The 24,336-nt window shown below is 42.5% G+C and overlaps 1 long non-coding RNA gene across 1 annotated transcript; it reads right to left on the reverse strand.

Annotated features, from left to right (window-relative positions):
* Positions 1-1,866: 1,866 nt before the first annotated feature.
* On the reverse strand, positions 1,867-23,808 carry LOC115831301. The gene is made up of 3 exons (XR_004026824.1): positions 23,724-23,808; positions 16,720-16,725; positions 1,867-1,878 (listed from the first exon to the last, which is right to left on the reverse strand). It is a non-coding gene; the product is annotated as an uncharacterized LOC115831301 (long non-coding RNA).
* Between the last annotated feature and the right edge of the window lie 528 nt (positions 23,809-24,336).

The raw sequence follows: 24,336 nt of genomic DNA on the forward strand, positions 1-24,336 counted from the left end.
CTTTGACAAACCTGACAAAAACATGCAGTGGGGAAAAGATTCCCTATTTAATAAATGGTGCTGGGAAAACTGGCTAGCCATATGTAGAATGCTGAAACTGGATCCCTTCCTTACACATTATACAAAAATTAATTCAAGATGAATTAAAGACTTACATGTTAGACCTAAAACCATAAAAACCCTAGAAGAAAACCTAGGCAATACCATTCAGGACATAGGCATGGGCAAGGACTTCATGTCTAAAACATCAAAAGCAATGGCAACAAAAGCCAAAATTGACAAATGGGATCTAATTAAACTACAGAGCTTCTGCACAGCAAAAGAAACTACCATCAGAGTGAACAGGCAACCTACAGAAAGGGAGAAAATTTTTGCAACCTACTCATCTGACAAAGGGCTAATATCCAGAATCTACAATGAACTCAAACAAATTTACAAGAAAAAAACAAACAACCCTATCAAAAAGTGGGCGAAGGACATGAACAGACACTTCTCAAAAGAAGACATTTATGCAGCCAAAAAACACATGAAAAAATGCTCATCATCACTGGCCATCAGAGAAATGCAAATCAAAACCACACTGAGATACCATCTCACACCAGTTAGAATGGCCATCATTAAAAAGTCAGGAAACAACAGGTGCTGGAGAGGATGTGGAGAAATAGGAACACTTTTACACTGTTGGTGGGACTGTAAACTAGTTCAACCATTGTGGAAGTCAGTGTGGCGATTCCTCAGGGATCTAGAACTAGAAATACCATTTGACCCAGCCATCCCATTACTGGGTATATACCCAAAGGACTATAAATCATGCTGCTATAAAGACACATGCACACGTATGTTTATTGTGGCACTATTCACAATAGCAAAGACTTGGAACCAACCCAAATGTCCAACAACGATAGACTGGATTAAGAAAATGTGGCACATATACACCATGGAATACTACACAGCCATAAAAAATGATGAGTTCATGTCCTTTGTAGGGACATGGATGAAACTGGAAACCATCATTCTCAGTAAACTATTGCAAGGACAGAAAACCAAACACCGCATGTTCTCGCTCATAGGTGGGAATTGAACAATGAGAACTCATGGACACAGGAAGGGGAACATCACACTCCGGGGACTGTTGTGGGTTGGGGGGAGGGGGGAGGAACAGCATTAGGAGATATACCTAATGCTAAATGATGAGCTAATGGGTGCAGCAAACCAACACGGCACATGGATACATATGTAACAAACCTGCACATTGTGCACATGTACCCTAAAACCTAAAGTATAATAAAAAAATAAAAATAAATTAAAAAAAATTTTTCTTTGGATAAATTCTCAGCGGTGGGATTGCTGAATCTGACTTCTTTTATTTTAAATGTTTCAGGTCTCTCATGGACTCTCCTCTCTATGCTCTACTATTAGATTTTTTAATTATTTTTTTCATAAGTTATTGGCGTACAGGCAGTATTTGGTTACATGAGTAAGTTCCATTTTTTTTTTTTTTCTGTGATGGAACCTCACTCTGTCACCCAGGCTAGAGTGAAGTGACAGGATCTTGGCTCACTGCAACCTCTGCCTCCCGGGTTCAGTTCACAAGTTCAGCAATTCTTGTGCCTCAGCCATCTGAGTATCTGAAACTACAGGCACACACCACCACGCCTGGCTAATTTTTTTTTTGTATTTTTAGTGAAGACAGGATTTTGCCATGTTGGCCAGGCTGTTCTCAAACTCCTGACCTCAGGTGATCCACCCCAGTTGGCCTCCCAAAGTGCTGGGATTACATGCATGAGCCACTGCGCCTGGCGAGTAAGTTCTTTAGTGGTGATTTGTGAGATTTGGGTGCACCCGTCACCCATGTATACACTGCACCATATTTGTAGTCTTTTATCCCTCACCTCCCTCCCACTCTTCCCCCCAAGTCCCCAAAAAGTCCACTGTATCATTCTTATGCCTTTGCGTCCTCATAGCTTAGCTCCCACATATCAGTGAGAACATAGAATATTTGGTTTTCCATTCCTGAGTTACATCATTTAGAATAATAGTCTCCAATCTCATCCAGGTCACTGCAAATATTGCTAATTCATTCCTTTTTATGGCTGTGTAGTATTCTATCATATATATATATATACATATATACATATATATATATGTATATATATATCTCACAGTTTCTTTATCCACTCGTTGACTGATGGGCATTTGGGTTGGCTCCACAATTTTGCAATTGTGAACTGACTTCCTAAGAAGAGTAACTGATAAAAAGGATAATGATAGAGATGATGAAGATTAAGACGAGATGACAATTTACACCTGTAATAGGTGCACTTGGCAATGAATGGAGAGTTAGTTGGGAACTCTGGATTCTCCTAACATACAAGGGCTCTGTGTTTGTGCCATGAGAAGAAAGAGCCTCTGGGGACAATAGGCTGTAGGTAGAAGGGCATTACTGGGGTACATACCTTGGAGGTCATAGGTAGGTAGTAGATTCTAGGTAGGAAGCTGGGGTACCAGGTAAAAACGGGTGCATCCAGTGAGAAGAATAGGAGGCAAGAGGCTACAGAGCCTGTGGTGGGTGGGGCTTTCAGGCTTTGAAAAGGGAAAGACTTTGACATACTCTATTTTCTTCCTAGGAGATGAGTTTGGGAAACTGCTGTGTGGTTGTTGATAGTTCTGCAGCCCCAGAGGACAAGGAAAACCTCAGGCTTGGTGGAAGATGCTTTCGAATGTCCAGGCCTAGGGTCAACCCAAGTAACAGCTAGCACCTCTTTAGTGCCTTAAATTTGATGTCCTTTATGCCATTTATTTTTGCATTTATAATAAAAGCACATTTTAAATCAAAGTAGTAGTGGCACATTGCAAAAATCCAAACTATACAAAGGACTCATAATGAAAGGCGATGGTCTCTTCCCCAACACTTCCCATCCCTGAATCTTTATCCTCAGAGCCTTTGGCTGTTTCCCCTGGGTCTGGAGCAGCATTGGACATTCACAGATGCCATCTGCAAGGGCACTGATTGTATGGGAACACTGGGACCCACAAGGGACCCATGGAATGCTGGATGTTTTCTCTGATGGGGCAGAGAGAATGGGTTGGCTCCCACTTAATCTGAATTTCTGGTTTCTGAGCTTAATAAAATTTTGTGATGGTAAATGACATACCCAATAATCATAAGAGTAATAAGTATAATAATAGGACAACAAGCATTGAATGGACACTTAGGATGAATCAAGAAAACTGTACAGAGATGAGTCTTCTTGATCTCCAAGGACTGCTAGAAGCTGTTATCACATTTTGAAAAATTTTAATATCTTTTGGGGTACAAGTGGTTTTTGGTTACATGGATGAATTGCATAGCGGTGAAGTCTGAGATTTTGGTGCGCCCATTGCCCCAGTAGTGTACATTGTACCAATATGCAGTTTTTAATTTGTCACCCTCCTCCCACCCTCCCTGTTTCTGAGCCTCCAGTGTCCATCATACCACTCTATATGTCTCTGTGTACTCACGGCTTAGCTTCCAATTTTAAGTGAGAACATATGGCATTTAGTTTTCCATTCCTGAGTTACCTCACTTAGAATAATGGTCTCCAGTTCCATTCAAGTTGCTGCAAAAGACATTATTTCATTCTTCTTTTATGGCTGAGTAGTATTCCACGGTGTATATATACCTTATTTTCTTTATCTACTCAGTGGTCTCTGGGCACTTAGGTTGGTTCCATATCTTTGCAATTGTGAATTGTGCTGCAAGAAACATATGTGTGCAGAAGTCTTTTTGATGAAATGACTACTTTTCCTTTGGGTAGATATCCAGTAGTGGGATTGCTGGATGAAATGGTAGATCTACTTTTAGTTCTTCGTACTGTTTTTCATAGAGGTTTTACTAATTTACATTCCCACCAGCAGTGTATAAGCATTTCCTTTTCACAACATCCACATCAATATCTAGTTTTTTTTTTTTTTTTTTTTTTTTTTTTTGTTATTTTTGGGATGGAGTCTTGCTCTGTTGCCCAGGTTGGAGTGCAGGGGTGCAATCTTGGCTTACTGTAACCTCTGCCTCCCAAGTTCAAGCAATTCTCCTGCCTCAGCCTCCTGAGTAGCTGGGACTACAAGCGTATGCCACCACACCCGGCTAATTTTTGTATTATTAGTAGAGACAGGGTTTTTCCATGTTCGCCAGGCTGGTCTTGAACTCCTAACTGCAGGTGATCTTCCTGTCTCGGCCTCCCAAAGTGCTGGGATTATAGTCGTGAGCCACCGTGTCTGGCCAACAGTGACATCTGTTGCTCTTTAACTTTTTAATAATGACTATTCTTGCAGGGCGAAGGTGATATCTCATTGTGATTTTAATTTTCATTCCCCCATGCTATGACATTTTTCATATGAGGAAAATGAGGCACAGAGGGACTGAATATACACCCCTCAATCATTCTGGTAGATAACGGAGGCAGGATTTGAACCCCAGAACTCTGATTTAGAAATCAGCCCATGCTTTCACCTTCTTTTTTTACCACCCTTCTATTGACCAATGGAGAAACTACAAATCCGAGAAGTCAGGTGGTGAACCCACGGTCAGAAGATTAGGGGTGATGGAGCTCACTCAGGAACCAAGATATTCAGGCTCCAATTCTGGGTCCCTTCCAGCATGCTACCTCCCTCCTAATGGACTAATTTCAGAACCACTACTTTTGTCCCAGAAGAACTTTCGAAGAATCCAAAGAAATTAAAGAATGAAGTCTAGGCTGCTGGCCCCCTCCCTGGTTTACTTAAGTAAGCTGCAGAGAAGGCCAGGCAATTTATTTTCGAGAACAGCCTAATGATCACCCAGCAAGTCTAGTTACGGATGTGGTTCATCAGGCCACCTGGATATACTAGTGCAAAAAGCTCACAGTCCGTCTCAGGCTGATGGATTGCCCAAGTTATTAATACGGAAAAGGAGGGTGATTTACTTTCGGTGGTGGAATTAAGGTGCTTCAGTGCACCCTGGACTAGTTGTTTTAAAATAACAGGGGACCGAGTTTCTCTTGGAAAAGGACTTAATTTTTATTGAAAACCTACCACCTTCAAATGGTCGGGAAGTTGAAGAACTATAAAACTGTCAAACAGACCCATTATTAAAAGCTTTATTTGACAAATCTTCCACTGCTGGGGTAACTCATGCGTTTTCCCTCCTCTCTCACAAGAAATAAAACCACTCACTTATGCAAACTGCTGACAAGGAATGGAAACAAATGGACTTCTAAACATGAACAGAGATACCCTAGCCCCTTCCTGCAACCTAATGGAAGTTGGAGCCATTCATAAATCTAGGGCTGCTCCGACAGAATTATGGTTCCACAACTTTTCATCCTACGGGGTTCAGAGCCAAAGAAAATGTCCCTGTTTCTGGAAGGCTCTGTGTTAATAGGAGAAATTTAAGGGTGTAAAGAAATGCCTTACTAATATAGTTCTTTTATATTAGTTTTCTATTGTTGCATAACAAATGACCACAAATGCAGAGACTTAAAACAACTCACACTTATTAGCTTATGGTTTCGTGGATCAGGGTTCCAGGCACATTTTAATTGGGTCTTTGGCCTATGATCTCATGAAGCTGTAATCAAGATGTCAGCCAGGGCTGGGTTCCCATTTGGAGGCTCACGTGAGGAAGGGCCCATTTTCTTATCTGCATGGTTGTTGGCAGTATTCAATTCCTTTTGACCATAGCTTAAATCTGTTGTTATTGGCCATGGGTTGTCCCTTAGCTCCTAACCCTACCGTTTCTCGCTACATGAACTTTTCCAACGTGGCTACTTACTTCATCCAGCCAGAATGAAGAGTCTCTAGTGAGTCTATCAGCAAGATGAAATCTTACGTAACACATGACATAGTCATGGAAGGGCCAGCCTATCACCTTTGTCACACTCTGTTGGTTAGAAGCAAGTCATGGGTCTTGTCCACGCTCATGGAGAGGGAATAATACAAGGGTGTGAATAGTGGAAGGTGGGAAATCCTTGGGGGTCACCTTAGAGTCTGTTACTGCATCTCCCTAACTCACTTCCATAGGTTGATCAAGTCAGTTCTGTTTAACCTGGGCTGCTGGAAAAGAATGAAGGAGGGAAGGAAGAAAGGAGGAAAGGAAGGAGGAAAAAGGAAAAAAAAGAAAGGGAGAAAGAAAAGGATGGAGGAAGGAAGGAAGGGAGGGAGAAGCAAGGGAGGGAGGGAGGAAGGGAGGGAGGGAGGAAGGGAGGCAGGGAGAAGGAAGGAAGGAAGGCAAGAAAAGAAAGAATGAAAGAAGGAAAGAAAGAAAGAGAAAGAAAGAGAGAGAAAGAGAAAGGAAAGGAAAGGAAGAAAAAGTCTATTTATCGGGTGCTTTGGACAAAGCAGTGGTCCTGTTTTAGAATAGTTTCAAAAGAAGAAATGAAGTTCTTTTCTTGGCCAAGTCTCCTGAAAATATATATATACATATATATATAGTAATGGACAATATGTAAGTTTTAGGTCTCCAAGCCAATTTGATAAGATTCACTGAATTCAGGGGTGCTAATGTGCACCTCAAAAACAGAATGATTATCGTTATGATTTCTACATCATTTACATGGTACGGGAAATGGTGCCTACCAATCCATGTTTTCTGAATAATTGGTTTTTCCATGAAACATGGGCTTTCTTATCAGCAGTCATTTTCTGCATGCCCACTCTGCCTATGTTTGATCGGAAATTCTGATGAGCAATTAGAACATGACAACACTCTAAATAAATGTTCAGCATGGGTGGGTGTTTTCCATATTGGGTGAATGAGTGGGCAGATGAATTGGAAAGAGGAAAGGTAAAAGCAGGAATGGTGGGAGATACATGAGCAGCATTCTCACATACAGTTGATATAATTCAGTGTTTCTCAACCTTGGCACTATTGAAATTTGGGGCTAGATCATTCTTTGTTGTGGGGGGCTTCCTGTGTGCTGTGGGATGTTTAGCAGCTTGCATAGCTTCTACTCATTCATTGTCGGGGATACCCTCATTCCTTCTCCAGACATTGCCAAATGTTTCCTGGAGAGGACAGCAAAATCTCTTCCAGCTGAGAATCATTGGTGTAATTCCAGCACAAAGTAAATAACATTTATTTTTTTTTTAAGGTGGCTAACGTTGTTTTACCTAGAACCAATATACAATTGTTTAGACTTTCGCAAATACTAGAAATGTTTCATGGAATGCCCCTTCTTGTTGGGAGCCAGTATAGATGGTTAAGAGTATGGGCTTTATGCTTTGAAAGTGGAGATTCTAGTGTTTGAATCCTGGCTCTGACACTTGCTAGCTCTGTGGCTGCTCTGGTCTCTTTATCTGCAAAATGGAGATAATAACTCAGGTAGCCATTGTGAGTACACCTGATAGAAGCAAAATGCTTAAGGCAGGGACTATATGCAAAAGAAGGTGCCTAATGTGTTAGTTATTCTTACTATTTAGTAACATTTAGTCATCTGGGCTATTTTAGGTTCGCTGTTGTCTTTTATTCTCTCTTGATTGATAATCTTTTGGGGATGGAACAATAGGAACAGAGGAGTCTTACCTGCAGGTCGAGCTGTCTTGCTCAGGTGAAGATGACTGGAGGCATTTGGACGTAGGACACGCCAGCTTTGTGACAGTAGGCATGGCTGAGGAGGGGGGTCATCACAGCAGGCATTCAGATCTCCTGTAACATTGAGGGTGTTTCTCTGTGATTATATTTCTAAAATATTTCTCTTTTCTTCTGAGGAGATCTTCCTCTCTGCTGGATGCAAACTAGTACTTAGGGTCTTGTGGTCTGTAAGGGGGTATTTTCATGCATTAGTCCATAATGCACTGTATGTGTGTGTTTATGTGTGCATATATGCATACATATATGTATATACACATATATACACATATATGTATATACATGTTATATATACACACACAAACACATTTTTTTGTGGTAAAAATAACATAACACTTACGACTTTATTTATTTTTATTTTTATTTTTTTTTAGAGATGGAGTCTCGCTCTGTCGCCCAGGCTGTAGTGCACTGGTGCAATCTCGGTTCACTGCATGCTCTGCGTCCTGGGTTCATGCCATTCTCCTGCCTCAGCCTCCTGAGTAGGTGGGACTACAGGCTCCCGCCATGACGCCTGACTAATTTTTTTGTATTTTTAGTAGAGACAGGGTTTCACCATGTTAGCCAGGATGGTCTCAATCTCCTGACCTCGTGATCCGCCCGCCTCAGCCTCCCAAAGTGCTGGGATTACAGGCGTGAGCCATGTGCCTGGCCCCACTTTATTTTTAAGTGTACAGTTCTGTGGCATTAAGTACATTCACAATGTTCTGTAACCATCACCACCATATGTCTCTAGGACTTTTCATCTTATCAGACTGAGACTCTGAGCCCATTAAACACTCTCTGCTGTCCTTTCCCCAGCCCCTGGAAACCACTATGCTACTTTCTCTATGACTTTAACTGCTCTAGTAACCGAGTATAAAGGGGATTATATAATATTTGTCCTTTTGTGACTGGCTTCACTAACCCATTGTCTTCAAGGTTCATTCACGTTGTAGCTGTTTTAAAACTTCTTTTTAAGGCCAAATGACATTCAGTTGCATGTATATACCACCTGACAATTACTCATTCATCTGCCAATGGACACTGGGGTTTGTTCCACTTTTGGCTGTGGTGAAGATTGCCATTTGCTGTTATGACCATGGGTGTGTGAATATCTCTTTGAGTCTCTGCTTTTATTTATTTTGGGTATATACCCAAAAGTGAAATTGTTGGATTATATGGTAATTCTATATTTAATTTTTTAAGGAACCTCCAGAGTTTTCTCCAGAGTCACTGCATCATTTTACCTTCCCACCAACAGTACACAGGGGTTCCAGTTTCACCACATCCTTGACAACATTTATTATTCTCTCCTTTTTTTTCTTAGCCATCCCAATGGGTGTGAGTATTATTTCATTGTGGTTTTGATTCACATTTCTCTATTGACTGGTGATGCTGAATATATCTTCATGTGTGTATATATGTATATATTTTATATAATTATTTATTTATTTTATTTTTAGAAACAGCATCTCACTCTGTTGCCCAGGCTAGAGAGCAGTGGTGCATTCATAGCTCACTGCAGCCTTGAACTTCAGGGGTTAAGGGATCCTCCCACCTCAGCCTCCTGACTAACTAGGACTACAGGTGCATGCCACCATGCTCAGTGAATTTTTTTTAATTTTTGTACAGATGGGGTATCTTTATGATTTGCGCAGGCTCTGGTCTCGAACCCCTGGGCTCAAATGATCTTCCTGCCTCTGCCTCCCAAACTGCTGGTATTACAGGTGTGAACCACTATGCCCAGCTATCTTCATATTTTAATAAAATGATTTTGGGAGACTCCAAGCCTTTCCAGTAAATGGGTTGCATTTAGCAATGGAATTGCCGGCAGCTCTAAGGAAGAGATGATTCCAGCAGTGGGATTTCCCAGTTCCAGATACCCTAAAGTCCAGAAGTGGGCACAATGCCTGTTTAATGCCTGCATGAGGCCATTCCCAGTGCTCTAGGATATGCAATTCCCTGGTAGGAGCTCTACTCATTCATCTTTGTTATCAAGTGATTTCTCGCCTACAAAGTCTGCTGAGGAAAGAACAGCCAGCTGCCATCTCTTTAATATTTAGGAATCTGCCTTAATAAATCCTGGCTCTTCCTGCGTGTTGCTATCTGTATTCGTGGTCTCCAGTTTTCTGGGAATTTGGTGGGATGGTTTCTTATCTGTTAGCTTGTCAGAAACAGGCACGAGGACAATCAAATGTTCATCTATTCACATCTGGTGTTCTGCGGGGAACAGCATTTAGACTCCTACCGTGTTTAACTGTATAAATGGTTTCTATCTATCATGTAAATCAGAACTGCTTATGTTCAGAGCAAACTGCACCAGACAGAGAGCCACATCGGATGGATACGAGGGAGGGGGCAGACTATCCCACCCTCTTTGAACATTGGGAACTCACAGAATTCTCACCACAGTTCTTTTTTACTTTTCAATGCTGATTCCTAGATGTCATTTAGCTTTTAATTACTGCATTATATGATGCATGTGTATGTACATGTGTGTGCATATGTGTGTATGTGTGTGCATGTGTGTATTTGTGCGTGTGCATATCTGTGTGCACATGTACATGCATGTGTGTGTGCATGCATTATGTGTGCATTTTTTGGGTCTATGCATATCTGCGTCTTGTATTTGTCACCGTGTCTGTCTGAATTTGCATTTGTGTATATTTGTGTTACACATTATCTCCTGCATGTCTCTATGGCCTCTCTGTGGTGGCACTTTGCATGGTCTTTTGGTGTCTGTATGCCTATCTGTGTTTATGTGGGAAGTTTCTCTCTATGTCTTTGTGTCTCTCCGCGCTGGTACAGGTCTGTGTATGTGTTTGTGTGTGCCTGTGACTGGCTTATCTGTGGGTCTAACTTGGTGTGTGGGTTTAGTGTGTGTGTGTGTTATGTGCATGTCTGGTGAATGCTTTTCTTTTCCCCATCATCCTGCCTTCTTCCATGGATGGAGCCAGATCATCCATTTTCCAGCTTGAGGAGAATTATTGGCTTGGACTTCTGTGGCATGAGGCAGCCATCCTTGTGATGTGTCTGAGGCGTGGCTTGCAGGGCCTCTTGAGACTGTCACCAGTCTCAGCTCTGTGCAGCTGTGTGCGGAAAACATTCGAAAGGGGCAGAATTATCTGTGTTGAAACCAACGCCTCCTTCCTGTCTGCTGCTAGCAAGGATTACAGACAAGCACCTCCACAACCACATTCTCTAGTCCCTGCAAAGGAAGGTGCTTAGACCTGGTGAGACAAAAACAATCTATTCTCCTGCCAGCTATGGGTGATTCCCTGCCCTGAAATTTTCTTGTGTCCAGGAGAAGCAGAATTATTGGTTCTTTTGACCAAATTCTTATCTTTAACCAGCTTGTCCTCTGTGGTGTTCTGTATCCCAGCCCCATTCCCTCAACACCCCCACCCCGCCGAGCTCCTTAGAAGGGCTCAATCCTTCTACCTTATCATATTATCGAGAGTTAAGATGATGGTGACAGCATTAATCATTATCACCACCATCGTCAATCCACCACTTAGGTTTACATGGCACTTTAAAAAGTACAAAGGTCTAGGGCTTTGTACACGTTACCTACTTCAATCCAAAAGTGAAACCCATGACACAAGTAAAATAATTTCCATTTTTCCAGCAGCAGCTGTTATTGACTGAACCATCACAACGAGTCAGGCATGATGCTAAGTCCTTTATATGAATTAAACTACTTAATATTCAGCACAACTCGAGGAAGTAGATATTATTATTATCTTCATTTAACAGACAGGGAAACACTGAGAGAGGTTAAGTAATTTGTCTGAGGTCACACAGCCAGTAAGTGGCAGAGTGAGGAATAGAACACAGACGTTTTAGATGTAGAGCCCGTATTCTTAGCCACCATGGAGTGGAGAGATTCTGATCTGGCCAAGATCCTAGAGTTGGGCGTGGCCTGCCTCCTTGAGTCTCCTTGGACCAGTGGTGCTGAGGATGGACTTAGAGCTTCGGACGTGGCTTAAGCTGACGGCTCAGCGAAACAGTCTCTTCTCAGATGCTTCCCTGTTCTGCCAAATTGACTATTGGTTTACCTGTAAACACACACACACACACACACACACACACACACACGTGTCCTGCCATTGGCTCAGAGAATATCAGTGTCAGGCTGGAGCAGTTGAGGGAGAATGGGGAAATGTTGGTCGAATGACTCAAAATTTCAGTTAGAAAGGAGGAGTAAATTCAACAGAACGACTGGACATCATGGTGACTGTAGCTAATCACGAGGTACAGTATGGTTGAAAATCACTGACAGTAGGCGTTTCAATGTTTTTATCACACGCCAAAAAGATAAACACGTGAGGTCATGCATATGTTAAATAGCTGGATTGAGCCATTCCACAGGGTCCACATCATTTCAAAACAACCTGTTGTATGCCACACACATAAAACAGTTCAACTTGCCAATTTAAAAAATAATAATTTTTAAAAAGGCAGTGTCATCCTTGACTTCTCTGATTTTCTCATACTTCCCATGTGATACCCTATTGAGTCTGGCTAAATTTATCTTTAAAAGATATCCAGAATTCAACAACCTCTCTCCACCCTATGGCCACCACTGTCCTGCTGCAGGCCAGTGTTTTCTCCCTTATTGCAACAGCCTCCTAAGTGGTTGTTTTGGTTCTGTAGTTCCCTAGATTGTCCATTCTCTATGCAGCAGCCAGATTGAATTTTTTTTTTAAGAGAGGGTCTCACTTTGTCACGCAGTCTGGAGTGCAGTGGGGCCATGATGGCTCCCTGCAGCCTTGACCTCCTGGGCTCAAGCGGTCCTCCTGCCTCAGCCTCCCAAGTAGCTAGGATTACAGGCATGTGTCACAAGGCCTGGCTAATTTAAAAAAATTTTTTTTTTTTTTAGAGATGGGGTCTCCCTGTGTTGCTCAGGCTGGTCTTGAACTCCTGGGCTCAAGTGATCCTCCTGCCTCAGCCTCCCAAACTGCTAGGATTACAAGCGTGAGCCATGGCACCCGGTCAGAGTGTCCATTAACAGTCACACTGTTCACGCCGTTTATCGTCTCCAAGTCTTCAGCGGCTCCCCTCTCCCTCACAGTATTCGCCAAACTCCTTCCTGGAAGACCCAAATGATATGCCCCACCGTCACCTCCTTGGCCACTGCTCTCTTCATTGTTCACTCTGGCCACATTGATTTTTTTTTTTTTTTCTTGGAGTCAGAGGCTCGCTCTGTTGCCCAGGCTGGTGGGGTGGCACAATCTTGGCTCACTGCAACCTCCGCCTCCCAGGTTCAAGTGATTCTCCTGCCTCAGCCTCAAATCTTGTTCATATCATAGTAGGTAATCCTCCTGCTGGGGTGTCATGCTGGTGCTCAGACTGTAGTCTGCCCCTCGCTATGGTGAATGGCAGACACCACGGCTTTCAGCCTGTGTTCCCATTTCTCAATGCTCACTTCTTTCCTTGCCCTGACCTCAGCCCCAGCCGTTCCGATCCATTGCTCCCCACATCCTCCTGAGCCTCATTCCACAAAACACCCCATGAATTTCCTCCATCTCTTCACACTCAACAACTTGGGTGTTTTAGCAAAGTAGTCCATGATAGGGCTTTTTTTTTCTCATGTGTGTTCTTGGTCTGTTTCTTTGTGGTTTTTAATCATTCTCTTTTGACTTGATAAATGAGTCTTGGCTTCTCACAACTTTCCTGAAGACCCAGGGTAAAAAAAACATCCTTTCTGGTAGCTATAGCAGTTGTGAGGGAAAAATGAGCCTCCTTGATAGTCAATAAATCACTTTGTCACCTTAATCTTTTATTGATTTCAATAAAAGCTGTATTTTGTTTCTTAACAAAAATCCACCATGGAAGACATCCCATACAGGTGGGGGCACGATGAAAGTCGTGGTCAAGACATCACTTCATATTGTTATTTATGGGAGAGCAAGGGTTTTGAGGGGGCCAATGAGGGGAAGGCTAGAGACTAAGAAACCGTTCTTTTAAGTGATGCATCATATTTTAAACGACACACTTGACTCCAGGTAGCCCACTCACGGACAGAACTCTGAAGCTGTATTTTATGCAGACTTTTATAAACAGGTCATAAACATCCTGCTCCTCCAAGCCAGGAAAGCAAAGGCTCTTTCCTGTTTGCTAGTAATGCATCTGTGTGGTCAGTTAAATTTAGAATGTGGCAATCATTGTGCTTTGAGCGGGTTTGATCTCTAGGGGAGGATTATCAAAACGGGTTACTCATGGAGGAATGAGGAACGTTTCATCAAGGCTTAGAACCAAGCTTTTGTTAAGGTTTGGAATAAATCTATTTTCCCCTCGGTGCAGAGGTAAAAAAATACTAATAAAAAATGGTCTTCAATGTTAACATTTGTGTCTTGCTCATGTTTCCCTAGGGCATAAGTATAGGGAGGGTTTGGTGATTTGGCCTTAAAAAAAAAAAAAGAAGTGAAACAGCAGTGCGAACACACAACACTTGTCTTTCTTGTCTACTTTTTCTGTAAGACTTGACTCAGTTGTTATCTCTATCAGGGGCTTCATCCATGGGACTTCGGTTTTTTTTTTTGTTTTTTTTTTTTTTTTAAGACAGAGCCTCTCTCTGCCATCCAAGCTGGAGTGCAGTGGTGTGATCTCAGCTTACTGCAACCTCCATCTCCTGGGTTCAAGAAATTCTTGTGCCTCAACCTCCTGAGCAGCTAGGATTACAGGTGTGCACCACCACACCTGGCTAATTTTTGTATTTTTAGTAGAGATGAGGTCTTCTCATGTTAGCCAGGCTGGTCTTGAACTCCTGACCTCAGGTGATCCACCCGCCTCAGCCTCCCAAAGTGCTGGGATTACAGGCATGAGCCACTGCGCCTGGCCAACTTCGGTATTTTTATTCTTGCCAAACATCCTATGACTTCCTATGTCATAGTGTTATCACAGTGTGTGGTATAAATCAGGCACAATCTCTGACTTCATGGAGCTTACATTCTTGGGTGAAACAATATACTTGGTGCATAGTAGGTACCCACAACATGGAAGTGGAAGTTTGTCTTTATTTCTTTCATCTGACTGACGGCTGTCACAGCACCTCTGGGCTCAAACAATGTGTGTGTGCAGGGATTAAGGGTGTGTGTGTGCGGGGATGTGTGTGTGCAGGGATTAACAATGTGTGTGTGTGTTTGTGTGTGCAGGGATTAAGGGTGCGTATCTCTTAAAGAAAAGATATGAACCAAATGATCACCAAGGAACAATTTAAACACTTGGTATAATAATTGCTATCATTAATTGGGTGTTTTCATTGTGCCAAGCACCAGGGAATTGTATTCATAATAGATGGCATTTTTTGGGTGCTTACTATGTGTCAAACACTTTGCTAAACTCTTTTTATGTATTCTTTAAATCTTCATAACAATCATAGAATGTAGGTACTCTGATGATCCTTGTTTTACCAAAGAGGAAATCATGGCACAGAGAGGTTGGGAACATGCCCCAAGTTCCCACAAGTAATGGCAGATCCAGGTTTGAAGCCCAGGCACGACAGTCCAAGCTCCTCACCATTTCACTTTTCTCTGTGTCTCTAAAATTTTTTTTATCCTAATTACCCTAAAGGTGAAATTCTCATGAATATTAGTTCAAGCACTCTTGGATCATCTTTGATATCGAAACCAAGGAGGAAATCTGTTCTGGCATCAATTTGGCCAATCTGGGATATTGGACCAAAACATGTTTGCAAACTATCAAATGGGCCTCAGATTCCTTGAACACTGGGTATCTCCTTATGACTGCTTTTTGGCTGCTTTTCCATGTGACTGTTACTTAAGCATCTCTGATGGTTAAAAGGAAAGATTCTCTAGTGGCACCTACTAAAACATCAATTAAAGGGAAGATTCAGGGGCCAGGCGCGGTGGCTCACGTCTGTAATCCCAGCACTTTGGGAAGCCAAGTTTGGTGGATCACCTGAGGTCAGGAGTTCGAGACTAGCCTGGCCAACATGGTGAAACCCGTCTCTACTAAAAATATAAAAAAATTAGCTGGACATGGTGGTGGGTGCCTGTAATCATAGCTAATCGGGAGGCTGAGGCAGGAGAATTGCTTGAACCCATGAGATGGAGGTTGCAAGGAGCTGATACAGAGCCACTGTACTACAGCCTGGGTGATAGAGTGAGATTCCGTCAAAAAAAAAAAAAAAAAAAAAAAAAAGGAGGATTCAACAGGACCCCAGATAGCATGGTCTTTCTGGAAAGCACTATCTCTTCTTCTCTGTTCTACTCGAAGTAGGATGGGTTTTGTAAACTAAATAGCATATGTAACATGAGATAGGCCAGAGAATGGAGAAATGACTCTAGAAGATTTTTTTGTTGTCTTTTTTCCCCATTCATATGCAGCGATTTATCCACTTGCAGATTGTGCAAAGCCCAGGCCTGTACACATTCAGAGAAATATAAAGCACCATATATTGTTGTGGGGGTTGTTAGTAAAACAGATGCAGTGTTAATTGCACTTGTGAGAATAGCATAAATAAAACAATACATGTGCTAGAAAATCCTTTTACGATGCTCAGATTTTACAAAACTGGTTTCTCTGCAAAGGTAAAGAAAAAAATCACAGCACAATTACTAGAATGAGATCTTTCTAAAAATTACTTAGATTGATGCTAATGAGGCCAGTGATTTTCAATGTCTCATTCATTTTCTTCATTCGACAAATATTTGCTGAAGGTCTGCTCTATACCAGACCATGTGCTCAGTGTTTATGATCATAAAGCAGAACATCTAGCCATTGTCTTCAAGGAGCTCCATTTTTAAATGTCTAAGCAGATATTTAGGGAAGTGGTTTTCACTGGGTCGTGGTGGGGGGTGCGGGGTGAAAAGAGAATTTGGCAATATCTGGGGACATTTTTCATTGTAACAACTGTGGGCCGGGCGCGGTGGCTCACGCCTATAATCCCAGCACTTCGGGAGGCCGACGCGGGCAGATCAAGAGGTCAGGAGATCGAGACCATCCTGGCTAATGTGGTGAAACCCCGTCTCTACTAAAAATACAAAAACAAAATTAGCCGGGCTTGCTGGCTGGTGCCTGTAGTCCCAGCTACTCCGGAGGCTGAGGCAGGAGAACGGCGTGGATCTGGGAGGCGGAGCTTGCAATGAGCCAAGATCGCGCCACTGCACTCCAGCCTGGGCGACAGAGCAAGACTCCGTCTCAAACAAAACAAAACAAAACAAAACAAAACAAAACAAAACAAAACAAAAACAAACAAACAAAAAACAACTGCGAAGAGGGTGCTATTGGCACCCAGTAGGTAGAGGCCAAGGATGCTGCCAAACATACTACAGTGCACCGCACAGTCCCACAACAAGGAATTATGTGGCCCCAAAGGTGCATAGTGCCAAGGCTGAGAAACCCTATTTTACATTAGGTTAAGTGAGTTCTATAATAAGGGCACAAAAAGGTTCTATGGAAGCCCAGAAAGAGAGCAACTAAATCAGCCTCATGCGTTGGAAAGGTTTTTATGAAGAATGTGACATTTGAGCTCAGCCTTCATGGATTAATAAAAGCTTATTTGCTATGGAAGAAGGGAAAGGGCGTTTATAGCATGGGGACCAGCATGTGGAAAGGTCTAGCAGCATATAGGAGCAAGGTGGATTTAGGGAATGATAATAGCTTCAATAAGGCTGAGGCTTAGCATGTGTGGAGCAGAAAAGGGGCAGGGGTACAGCAAGACAAGTCCATTGAGATGATATTGCAAAGCTCTTTCAATGCCGTACAGAACTCAGGAACCTTCAGTGGGATCAGGGGTCAGCAAACTACGGCCCAAGGACCAAATCTGGTCCATTGTCTGGTTTTGGATGGCCCACTAGCTAAGAATGGTTGTCCGATTTTAAAAGGTTGAAAACAAAAATAGAAAGAAGAATGATATTTTGTGACATGTGAAAATGATATGTAATCCAAATTTCAGCGTCCATAAAAAAAGTTTACTGGAACACAGCCACACTCATTTGTTTATTTATTGCCTGTGGCTGTCTTCACACTCCAACAGCGGAGGTGAGTGGTTGTGGCAAGAGACTGCATGGCTTGCAAAGCCTAAAATATTTACTATCTGTCCCTTTACAGAAAAAGTTTGCTGATGCCTGAGTTAGAGAATTGAGAATAATGTGGTCACACTACAAAAATCACTATGGCAGCAGTTTGGAAGATGACCCAGAAGCTGAGAAATCTAGGTGGAAAACTGTTATTAGTCCAAGCCAGATAATTATTAAGATAATGTATCAGTCAGGATATGCTAGATTGTGCTGCAGTAACAAGTACAGATTTCACTGGATTTCAAGGCTGGTTTCTCACTGGCAATTCATGTCTGTTGTAGGCTAACTGGAGTTCTGCTCCTTCCCATCCTCATTCAGGATCCAGACTGACAGAGAAGCCTTTATCTAAACTATTTTAGCTTTTGTGGGAGAGGGCAAAATAGACATAGCAAGTCACAAGCTGGCTCTTACAGGTTATGCCTGATAGAGACACACAATGCTTCTACTCATATTCCATTAGACAAAGCAGGTGCCTTGGTTACTCCTGGGCTCAATGAGGCAGGACTGTAAAATCTTCCCATAGGGATGGGCACCACAGGCAGAAGCAAAATTAACAGAGATGAGGAGACAGAGCCTCTTGACCTTACACAGAGACAATGGATGGGAAGAAGGAAGGAGAGGACAGATATTAGGGGTGTACCTTGTTTTCTGCCTCTGATGCTTTGGTGCATGGTGATGGCATTCACTGAGATGGGTGGTCCAAGGAGAGACTGGGAAATAAGATGATGAATTCATTCGGGGGCAGGTGAATTAGGGGTGCCTGTAGGAATTGAGATGGGGGTGCCTAGTTAAGCATCTGGAAAAGTAGATTTGAACTTCAAGACAGGTGCAAGAAACTGGAAATTACCATCAATTTTATTCCCCTTCTGGTTGTAGAAAGTGACTTCCTAAGTGAGATGACAAGGTAAGTAAAGTGCTTAGCATACTGCCTGGCACAGAACAGGATACCATTAAAGATTTTAGCAATTCTTATTTTTCTTATGAATCAAGTGGAACCATGGAAATAATTCAAAAGCCCATTAATGATTTGCCTTGCCTAATTCAGCCACATGGTCATTCCAATAAAACTGCTTGATGATACACCATTTAAAAAATGAATTCCTCCTGACCCGCAGATAGTGTTATTAAGCACATACCTTACTAACTTACATATCCTTACATAACCCACAGCACTCCTGCGTTCAGATGGGATCACAATGCTATTAACTTGAGCAGATTTCCGAATAATTGAAATTCTGTAAGGATTCATACCTTTCCAGTAAACAATGAGTCAACCATTATTACTGTGTGTAAGAATTCCAGAGTTCAGGGCACATGTAAAAACTCAGGATGAGGTTTCAGGGACTGTCTATACTTTGTATTTCCCAACAGGTTAAGAAGAGAAATACACTGCATTCCGACCTGTAACACCGTTTGTTTACCCTGGGAAGGACAGAGTTTCTACCTCTGATAGAAATAGTGGGCTTAGTAGAATCTAAGTTAAATTGAGCAAAGTTAAAATTAGAGATTTAGAGGTAGACACAGTCACATATCAATATTGGTTTTTGTCTTCCAAAGCTAGTCAATTATGGGGAGTAACTCCATGCATTTATTCAACAAATATTTGAGTTCTCTATATCCCAGGCCACTGATGTAGAATTTGGGGGAAAGGTTGATAAATAAGACAGACAAATTCCATGCTCTTACTTTCTGGAGGGGGACAGACATCAACAGACAAACAAATACATAGGTAATATAATGTTAGGTTATGATAACTTCAATGAGGGGAAAAAGCAGAGGAGGGTAGAGGGTTCATATGACATGGAAAACAGTATGTGTCTGTGTATGGTGTCCAGGTGTGTCTGTGTTACATTAAACAGGACTTTCAGGAAAGCTCTTACTAAGGAGGTACTGCCTAGGCAGAGTCTGATGGAGAAAGATAGAACCATGGCGATGTTTTGGTAGAATAGCTCTAATCAGAAGAAAGACAACATGCAAAGGTCTTGGGATAGGGAGGTATGTGTTGTGTTCAAAGAGTACCAGAGAATCCCAGGTGATGAGGTGAGACTAAGCTGAGGGAGAGGGCTGGGAGTTGCATTCATGCAGGATCCCAGGGAGCCAGTCAAGGGAAGCAGCCTGGAATTTATGAAGCCGATGGGGAGCAACTGGAGCATTGAGGGCAAGGCAAGGCAGCAGCATGATCTGATTCTCATTTCAGAAGGACCTCCTGCCTTGGCTGCTTGATGGAGAGGAGACTGTAGGATGGCAAAGGTGGAAACAAGGGGGCCAGTGATGAAGCGACTGTGGGTGCCCAATGAAGAGGGTCATTGTGGAGCTGAGAAACATATTATTTGGGGACATAGTTTGAAGTCAGACTAAATAAAATTTGCTAAGAGATTGAAAGTGGAGTTTGGGAAAATAAGAGCCATAAAATGACCCCATGTATTTTAGATGGAGCAACTGGGTGCTGTCATTTATTGAAATGAGGAACAAAGAGAGAAGAGCAAGTTTTGCTGGGTCAAGAGTTCTTTAGCCCTCTACATAAGCAGGGCCATGTATCCAGGAATAATTTATATCCTTATAACACTTGACGTTTTGCAAGAACAATTTCATGCCAGCCATATGAGCGAGGCAGGACTGATGCTATTTCTTTCCATTTTGTGAGTGAAAATAACCAAGGCTCAGAAAGAGTAAGCCAGAGATGGCATAATAGACGGGACTATTTTGAAACACAAGACAGAAACCAACTCCACCTAGCAGAGGCACAAAAGAAAATGTATTGGCTTTTGAGAATGGGGTATCTAAGGATGGAGTTGGCTTTAGCTGTGGCTGGGATTCATGGTGAGTACTGCCCATCTGACTGTTCATCTGTCCTTCCAAGATGTTACCTTTCAAGCCCAGGTAAATGTCTGGAGCCCATAGAAAGAGAACTCAGAAGGCTCTGTGCATATATTCTTCCAGGATGACTTCCCTTTCACATGCTGAAAGACTCCTGCAATAACATCACAGCTAAACCCACAAAGATGGAAGATTGAGTGTTCAGCGAGTTGGCTGACAGGCTCTAGTTTAATTCTGATCTGGGAGAGGGGAATCCATCGGAACCCTGTCACCTCACTGCCATAAGAGATTGCCTTCTTTCTGCTCAGGAAACATAAAAGACTCCCTGCCTCCCAGAGAAGCATTTTCCCTGAAGCCACTCACTGCCAGCCTTTCTGGGACAGAAATCTTCTGGACTTGGCTTCAGCTGGAGAGCTGGAGCTGACTTACAGGGAGGCCACTGCTTCTGTGTTGAGATTGGAAGGATTTTCCGCTAGGTGCCTCTGTACTCAAAATCCTATCAGTCAAAAGTTATTCCTCAGGTCGTCAGCTGTCATTGTTCCCTCTGGCTGCTCCTTTTGGAACATAGAAATGTCCTAAACTCTTTGTCATTTCAAGTTACTTATGCCTTCTTGTGATTGACATTCTCATATAACCTCAGCTTCAAACCTCCTCCTCTTTGTGTCCTCATGACACGACAACCTGCTTGCTTTCTTCCCATCTCACTGACTGTTTCCTCTAAGGATTCTTTGCTGATATCTCCTTCCCCATCACCTACCAATTTCAAAATACTGACATTCCTCAGGCATCAGTCATGAGTCCTGTTTTCTATTCTATCTGAACTTTCCCTAAATGAGATCTCATCCATTCCCTGTGGTGCAGACCATTGGCTTCCTACTTGATAGTCATCCTCCCTTCTCTGTTAACAGATTTTCATTTGGTTTAAGTTGGGACAGGGCATGTGTTCAGGGAAAGTAGATGACTTCTCCATCCCTAGTGGATGATCCATTATGGGATCTAAGCCAATTATGGGGGACCTCATGACCCTTTGCTCATGATTGGTTTAGGGATGAACATGTGATGCAGTTCTGACCAATGGGATCTTAAAGGAAGCTGGGATTCTGGGAGAAATTTCACTCACACTTAACAATTTCAGCCACCTCGAATATTTACATGCTCCCGAACAGTTGAATAAATTCTTCCTTAGGCCTTGAATGTTGTTTCCCTTGTTCTCCAGCTGATGGAACTTTGACTCATGCTTCAACATCCCATGCAAATGCCACTTCTTCTCTGTAGCTCTCCCTGGCACTTTTTTTTTTTTTTAAGTCTCCAGGCTTTCTCCTGTGTGCTCCTGCAGTATCCCACACCTGTATCATGGGACCAATCAGGTTGCACGGTGAGTGTCTGTCTTTCTTTCTCAACTTTAAGCTTGTCCAGGACAGAGATGCTGGCTTGTTTATTTTTGAAACCATCCCAATGGATGGCACTCTACCCGACTTGAAGAAAAGTTTCAGTTTAAATGAATGAAAAGTGCTATTGAGTGCAGCAAGAAAAGACGGGTGATATTGACAAGATGAGCAACAGAGCCGCATAGGGGAAATCAAGGGAGACACACAACCCTACTTTCCTGCTGCTTGCAGGATGCTCACAGTCCTCACTGGGTCCTGCCTGCTCTTGTCCCTGATAACCTCTCTACCTAAAGTTTCTTACCACAAACTCACACTACTGGAAGCTTCAAGTTTTTCTTTTGTTTTTTTTTTTTTTTTTTACTTATTTTGTTTGCATAATTTCAAATTTTATTTTAGATTCAAGGCTGTAAATGTGCATGTTTGTTACATGGGACTATTGCATGACACTGAGACTTAGGGTACGAATGATCCCACCCAATTAGTGAGTGCAGCCCCCACTAGGCAGTTTTTCACACTTTGCCCCACACAACAGTGACCTCAGTGTCTACTGTTTCCATCTTTATATCCACGTGTACCCCATTTTCAGCCCTCACTTATAAGTGAGAACACTCAATATTTGGTTTTTTCATTCTTGGGTTAATTTGCTTAAGATTAAGACCCAGCACATCCATGTTGCTGCAAAGAACATGATTCCATACGTTTTCATAGCTGCATAGTATTCTATGGTGTGTATGTATCACATCTTCTTTATCCAGTCCAACATTGATGGGCATCTAGGTTAATTCCATGCCTTTGCTATTGTGAATAGTATTGTGATGAACATGCAAGTAAGTGCATTTATCTTTTTTGGTAGAACAATTTATTACCATTTGGGTATATACCCAGTAATGAGATTGCTGGGTCAAATGGTGAAACTTCAAGTTTTAAATCCACATATATTATATTCTTTCAGGCTGCTGTGCATTTTCACTCTCTATCATTTTGCCTGGCATTTCTTCCCATTTTGTTAACTTTGTTAAACTCCTACTCATCATTCAAAACTCTATTCCAGTATCACCCTTCTAGGATGCCTTTGCAGGCCACTCTTGAACAGGCTTAATGACTCCATGTTCTGCACTTCCTCTGTGCTTTGAACATAATTTATAGGGTGGCAGCTGTGTCTGTGTGTTGCTCTTCATGCATCTACCTCCTATCCAGGACTGTAGATTCCTGGAATGCAGAGATCATGTTTTCTGCATATGTGTATCTCCACTGCCTAGCTCAGAGTACAGCATATCATGGGCTCATTAACATTTGCCTGGCTGGGCTGAGCACAGTGGTTTTTACCTGTAATTCCAGCACTTTTGGGGGTTGATGTAGGCGTATCACTTGAGACCAGGAGTTTGAGACCAGCCTGGCCAACAAGTTGAAATCCTTTCTCTACTAAAAATACAAAAATTAGCCACACGTGGTGATACACACCTGTAATCCCAGCTACTTGGGAAGCCAGCTGTGGTGGTGCACACCTGTAACCCCAGCTACTTGGGAGGCTCAGGCACAAGAATCACTTGAATCTGGGGGGTGGATGGAGGTTGCAGGTAGCCAAGATCTGGCCACTGCACTTCAAACTGGGCAACAGAGTAAGACTCTGTCTCAAAATAAATAAATACATAAATAAAGACTTGCCTGGCTGAACTAAATCTCTTGCTTCCTAAGACCGCTGAGACTTCTTCTGAGATATCCATTCAGAGCCCACCACTGGAGAGTTCAGCCTCAATGCATATTTAGGGGGCTTTCCAATGGGCAAATATAATAATAGTCATAACCTGACATTTTGAGCACTTATTATGTGTCAGTATCATTTCAACTCTGTAAGACAGAGGTAGCTACATTTTACAAATGAGGCACTGTGGGGAGCCAAATTCACATTCCCATGCATTGGCAAAGCCTGCAGACAGGGAAGTAGGTGGCATGGCAAAGACCTGACCACTGAAGGTCCTGTTATGGGTAGCTTCCTGTTCTTACCAGATCAGTGAAGCGCTGTGAATGGCTTTTCATAGTTAATGGTTAGCACAGGACAGACTGCAGAGGCCGCATCAAAGGAAGACAAAAACAATTATTGTGTGGACTTTTAACCCCTGACATGTATAAAAGCACTGAATAAACCAGAGCTTGTCGGCACTTCCCTATCAGGGAACCGTCCCTCCTAATCCCGCTTCTCTGTGTCTTTCTTTCATCATTCCTCTCACTACTTCTCGGTGCATCCCTGAATAACCCCTGCGGCAGGACCGCCAGAAGGCACAGAAATGTTAATTAACTTGCCCAAGTTCACATAGGCAATAAGGGACAGAACCAGGATTCCAACTCAGAGTCTGACCCTGTGCTGGGTGCACTCTGGGAATTGATAGCTCCTACCAACCTGTTGTTAGGCCTTTCTGCCATATTTCCCATGGCCCCGTCCCAGATCTTTGCAGCAGAGCTTTTAAATTCAGAAACCTGCTGGAATCACTCCTCCTTCCTC

This window comes from Nomascus leucogenys, chromosome 18 (assembly GCF_006542625.1).
Source record: "Nomascus leucogenys isolate Asia chromosome 18, Asia_NLE_v1, whole genome shotgun sequence".
Classification (NCBI taxonomy): Eukaryota; Metazoa; Chordata; class Mammalia; order Primates; family Hylobatidae; genus Nomascus; species Nomascus leucogenys.